General features: G+C 37.1%; 1 long non-coding RNA gene across 1 annotated transcript; it reads left to right on the plus strand.

Annotated features, from left to right (window-relative positions):
- The first annotated feature begins 3,077 nt into the window (after positions 1–3,077).
- Positions 3,078–4,366, plus strand: LOC128244225 (uncharacterized). Its single transcript, XR_008262944.1, has 2 exons — positions 3,078–3,340; positions 4,177–4,366. It is a non-coding gene; the product is annotated as an uncharacterized LOC128244225 (long non-coding RNA).
- The last annotated feature ends 2,154 nt before the right edge of the window (positions 4,367–6,520 follow it).

Genomic DNA, 6,520 nt, shown 5'->3' on the forward strand with positions numbered 1-6,520 from the left:
CCGCACCACAGCAGTGTCTGAATATGGGCCAAATTGGCATGGGGGATCGAGTTCATGTCCCTATCCCGCATAGCCTGCCTAAAATCCTAGGGTATTCACATGTGCCATCACCTAGGGCCAGGTCTCGGCTACACAGTGACATAGGTCCCTATGGTCCCCTTGCTCGTTTCTGCGAGAACGAGCCTTACATGTTTCCTCGAGATTAATGCTCTTATTGTATTGATTTTGATGGTGATACGGTGCTAGCACCGCATCCCCGCGGTGATATGGTGATACGGTGCTACGGTGCTAACTTCACGCACATCATCAGGACGCCCAGAATGCATCAGATTGTACCATTGTTTTCATAATTGTCATGAACAATCTACATCAATAGAGGGCTAGCTATGCCATTGGATGCTTCATAAATAACATCCCTGGTTAATGCGTGGATACATTAATAACAGTGGTCAGTCAACTGTTTGAATTGAATCACGTGTTCCAAACACCATAATTGTAAACGGTTATAACTGAGTATCATTAACCGGGGGAGACACAATCACATTTTATACCGTAGATACAAACTCAATATTATGTACTGTTTCTCTTCCATACAGCCCTTGTGAACATTAGCCAGTCGTGTTACTTCTGCGACTCCGCGCACTCCGACCAGGGTGATGTCACTGATCCTGAAGATTGTATCACTATGACAACCTGCGACGTAGACCAGGTTCGCTGACTCCTTTTATAAAGACGAATCTTCGATTCTATTTGTTGTATGATTAGATCGTATCGCCTCATTCGTTCACAACTTGAACTGATTTTAACACCTAGTAATATTGTATTTGTTTATTTCATTGATGAAAATAATAATAAAATTACATAACATAACATAAACTTTATTTCGAAGTATTAAAGCAGCTTATTAACAAATGTAAAATATTTACATGCACACATGTTAATTGCGTATAATACGGAATTTTGTTAGGGTCATCGTCCCTAATTGACTTTTAAGTCAGACTTTGAATTTCTTTTAGGCGTGTTTCGGCCAAAATAAGTATCACCCTGGGCAACTACCGTCGTTCCGATATGGGTGCTTGAACTTTGAGGTAAGAATCATGAAGTTCTTTTTAACCTTTACCTACTTTGAATTAATGTGAACGTTTAACAAATAACATAGCAAACTATTTATACATGGAAACAACCAATTAAGCATTATTACTTAATATAGGACGGTAAAACATTCATCGGTTGCAATCTAACGTAAGTAATTTATGAGGATACACTGGTGGACAAAGGACTAAGATGTCACCTGGACTCCAAAATATCACTTAACCTCGGATCGGAATCCGAAATCCCTCTCTTTTTTAAACTGGAATTAAGAAATCTATTTAGTACAATCAAAAGTCGCTATGTCGAACTATTTACTCTCGACCTTCTGGTTATTTCGAACTTTTTTCGAAAGTATTGGCTTTAATAACCAGAGTTTTGTATTTCGGTTATATCGAGTATTCGATATCTCGAAGTATTTCCCGAGGTTCCGACGACTTCGACAAATGGTGTTTAAACTGTATAAAAATTGCTATAAGATTGAATCCTAATCCAGTTTGCTCTATGATGCGGAATCCTTATCCAGTTTGCACTATAAAATGGAGTCCGAATCCAGTTTACACCATAAGGAGGAATCCGAATCAAGTTTACGCTATAAGATCGAATCCAAATTCAGTTTGCGTTGTTAGATGGGATCCGAATCTTAGTGCGCTATAAGGTGGAATCCAAATCAAATTTTCGCCATAAGATGGAACCCAAATCCAGTTTGCTCTATAAGGTTGAATCCTAATCCAGTTTGCGGTATTAGGTGGGATCCGAATCCAGTTGGCGCTATAAGGTTGAATCCTAATCCAGTTTGTGCTATTAGGTGAGATCCGAATCCAGTTGGCGCTATAAGGTGGAATCCTAATCCAGTTTGTGCTATTAGGTGGGATCCGAATCCAGTTGGCACTATAAGGTGGAATCCTAATCCAGTTTGCGCTTTTAGACAGAATCCGGATCAGTTTGCGCTAAAAGGTGGAATCCGAATCAGGTTTGCTCTATAAGGTGGGATCCGATTCAAGTTTGCGCTATTAGGTGGAATCCGTTTCAAGTTTGCGCTATTAGTTGGAATCCGAATCCAGTTTACTCTCTGAAGCGAAATCTGAATCATGATTGCTTAGGTCGTATCTTTATCGCAGATCCGACGGTGAGTGCCGAATGGTCATGCTCTTTGCATGATCCAAATACTGTGAAATAATTAATGTTCGTGGGGCATTAATGTTCGTGGTTTTCGTGGGTTGGGTGATCCACGAATTCAAGATCCCACGAAATATAAACCCTTTATTCACTTTTTCAATTGCCTTGTTACGTACATACGGTAGTATATTATTTACAGAGGTCGCAGTATACAGTGTTAAAACCTGTCTCACTGTATAACTTACGATCATTATTCTGTTAATATATCATAACTGCCTTTAACAAATAATGAACCAAATCAATTAAATGTGTTTTATGCAGCAAATGACAGTTATAAGCACGTGTTTAAACTTGTGCTGTTAATGAAAATCTCCAAGTTTACAAGATGTGCGTGATGAGTGTCTGTACTCGATTTTTTTATTTAATGAAATAATTAATCGATTACTAGTACATTGAAGGTTACTAAGCACCGAACGTGACAATATACGCACCTTTTCGGTGTTTTCACAGTTTGCAAAATTCTTAATTGGCATTCAATGGCTTCCCCTATCTGTAGTTATGATCAGGGTACATCTTCTTTTATTACCTTTATTCCCAATTAAATCGATAAGTGACATGGGTATATGCACTAATTGGCATGTGGTACACATTAGCGAGTGTTATAAACCGAGTGACGTAGAAGACGGAAATCACGGGCCAGCGCGTGGATATTATGCAGACGATCTAGGACGATCGCATCTTCGATATTTTTTTTCAAAAATGAAAATCCACGAATTCAAGTACCCACGAAATTGTTTTTTTTCGGCAAACCACGAAATTTCATGCCCACGAACATTAATGATTCCACAGTAATAAAGGTTTTAGAAACTAAGGTTTCCGGTTGTTTGCTTAGACGTCATCGTGCTCGGCCAAATATGTATAAAACTATAGAAATGCTTAATTGCGAACATTCTTCTGCCACACTAGTATTAACTTCTGTTTTAGATATGTAGGGTGATTATGAAAACCGCTTTCGATGAACTTGCGCGGTGTGAAAATGGCGGAGATAGTTGTGGGACCGACAACAGTGGCGTTTGTAACGTCTGTTGTCGAGGAGGAGGGTGTAACTATGGTGATTGCCATGTTATCAGAAGTAAGCTACTTTTAAAAAATGTGTTATACGTTTATTAAAAGTAATGCTATATACATATTTTTAGTTCAACCCTTGAAACTTTACCTCAAAACGAATGAGTCAATATCTTTGAAACGTTTTACCCATCCCCTGTAATTTAGAAGACCTTTAATAAATAAAAGTAATTAAATGTCCGGAATTAAAAAATTATGTAAACATAGTAAAACAAAACATTACTTCAATCAAACTATTAATCGAATATTGTGTTGAATTAATATTGTTTTTTCAAGGTCCCGGTTTTCTTTCGTGGTTTGATCGCATTATCAAAAGTCTTCTTCGTTCTGGATTCTCCGTAAACACAGAAGCATGATTCTTTTCTTTATATAAGATAATTGTTTGTCTCAGTGTAGGATCGTAACATATTTCACCGAGTAAGCACCAAAAGCTGTATTTAACGAGCTGCTTTCGTTGTCTACGAAGTGAAACATTTTGCGATTTTACACTATAACAAACATGTTAATCTGTTCTTTTTATTTCGAAAATGGATTAACAGTTACGAATAAGTGTAGTTTTCAGAAAAGCGCGTCAAATTGTAAGCTAACGTGTTCGCGCTGACGTTTGATTTGGAAGTGAGAACGGGCTAAAAAAACAGTGATTCTATAAATTTATTTTTCCACTGTTTCATAATAAACTACTGCTGCTGTTGTATATGGGGGATCGTTTCTCGCGTTTGAACAACTGGCTTTTGTTACACATGAATTTATACTTTTTCATTAATATGAATTGCCAAATGTTGTGGCAGTTAGTTATGAACAATAAGACGGAAACGCATTTAAATTTTAAAAATTGATTTTCAGATCAACTTTATGACCAGTACAAGAATAACGGAGTCTTCGACCTGGATACTCTGGAATCAAAATCAGGAGGCACCAATACGACCCAGTCGCCGGGCGGAAAATAGACCCGTGCAACGGACACCATCTAAAAAATTTTGATGAAATTCTCATTTTGTTTCGTTAATAAAATGACGTGCATCATCGAAATGTATATACCATACTGCATAAGGCTCTGCCCTATAAATATTGCGAAAGGCCGCGTGAGGTCATGCATGTGTTTGCTGGAAGAATCGGTCTTATAACTCCATAAACAATATGTTTTCAAAATAACCGAAAAGCGTGGGAAGATTAAACATATTTATATGGCACTGCATTCCCCGATTTCTCAAATAAGCCCTCATAATTGTGATATTAAATAAAATAACGAGTCATAGGTACGTTTTATGATGATGTCTGTTTTTTTGCACTAGCTCGGAAGTGCCATTGGCTCTTGTTTTTTATATACAGCTCCTAAAAGAGCTGGAGACACTGTTTCGCATCCATGTATTAGAGAAATAGGAGACCATCGATTCAACAAATGTGTCCCTCGATCATCGGTGAAAACATCGGTGAACTTGTGTGCACTTCTTTTAATAAATAAAGTACCCTGGTGAATATAGTACCGGGTGAATAATGTAGTATAAACGCAATAAAATACCCTGGTGAATATAGTACCGGGTGAATAATGTAGTAAGAACGGAATAAAGTACCCTGGTGAATACAGTACCGGGTGAATAATGTAGTATGAACGAAATAAAGTGCCCTGGTGAATTTAGTACCGGGTGAATAATGTAGTGTGAGCGAAATGAAGTACTCTGGTGAATTTAGTATCGGGATGAATTATGCAATGGGAACGAAATGAAGTATCGCGGTGAATTGTGTGAACGGCATAGATTAAATTTAGTACTGATTGAAAATAAAGTGTTAAGGAAATAAAGTACTGGGCGTAACATGTATTGTGAACGGCAAAAAATACCGCGTAGATAAAATAAAAATCCGAATTTAAAGTATAAAACAATATTTTAATGCCAATTTTATCGAATGAAATGCATGTTTAAAAGCTCATGGCACGATAAAAAAAACACCAGTTGAACCAGTGACGTAATTAGACCACTTGCAAAAAGCGCCAACAGTGCTTCTTACAATGTATTTAAAAGAGATTTCCAGATGTTTTAAAAATTTATAAAGATGTTTTATGGACATGCCAACGGATAATACAAAAGTAATGCTTAAGGAACGCTGTTTTCATATTTCGCTGAATTTCTGAGGTGTAGTGTTAGTTTAATACAGTTCTGTTACAAATGATATTTTATGCTTAAATTTGGCAATTTATGAAGGAAATTTTGACATCTTGGTCAACCAGAAAGGTTCGTTGAATTTTATGTAGTAATTAAAAGGTTATTCATATCTCATACCCAGGAAACTATTTGGACTGTATATTACGAAGTAAGCATTTCAGACATCATTTTTAAACATTCTAATTGGATTTTCAAGTTAATCTCTATGAATAGCTATCTAACATATTCAGTTAAAATGATAACTTCGGTAGATAAAGATATTTACAGATGGTCGATAATCTCCGTGATGGACGGTAAATTCACCTTTGACAGTAAAGCAATTGCTGCTGTGCAACAGATGACGGGAAAAGAGTTGGACAATATGTACTTTTTAAAGCAAAAATATGATATGAAAAGAAGGACACGGAATTACATTTTCCTGTTACAGAACAATTTTCGAGCGCATTTAATTAAGGTGTTGGTGTCATTTCTAGACCAAACTATGAACTTTCGCTTGAACGTCGGTGTGTCCCTTTCAGATTTAAGTCCCTGTGACTATTTCCTCTATTTTAGTCTCAAACAGTGTTGTCGAGGCTGAACGCTAATGCTGGAAATATCATTTGAAGCATAATGTATCCGCTATCCGCGCCTTTTTTTTTACAAAAACCAAGGGCACAACACACTGACGCTTTTAGTTAATGCATTTGAAACAAAAACGCGCGAAAGGCGTAAATGCAGTGGAACCAGAGAGGCGTACATAGTGCAGCTGGCGTAATCATGGATCGAACCCACGACCTCCCGCTCCGTAGGCGGACGCCTTCCCCACTATGCCACGGAGACGGTAGATATCGACATTAATTACATGCTTTCCGATGGTTTACAGAGATATAACAGTGAACATAATTTGATATTTCACTGTTTTAAAACGCTGATATATCGTTTTAAAATAGTGAAATAACAATATGATATTTCACCGTTTTTAAAAGGAAACTTCTTCTTCCGGATTTGTATCCCTTGTTTCTTAATCGAACTAAAATTGTAAATGCTCC

This window comes from Mya arenaria, chromosome 2 (assembly GCF_026914265.1).
Source record: "Mya arenaria isolate MELC-2E11 chromosome 2, ASM2691426v1".
NCBI lineage: Eukaryota > Metazoa > Mollusca > Bivalvia > Myida > Myidae > Mya > Mya arenaria.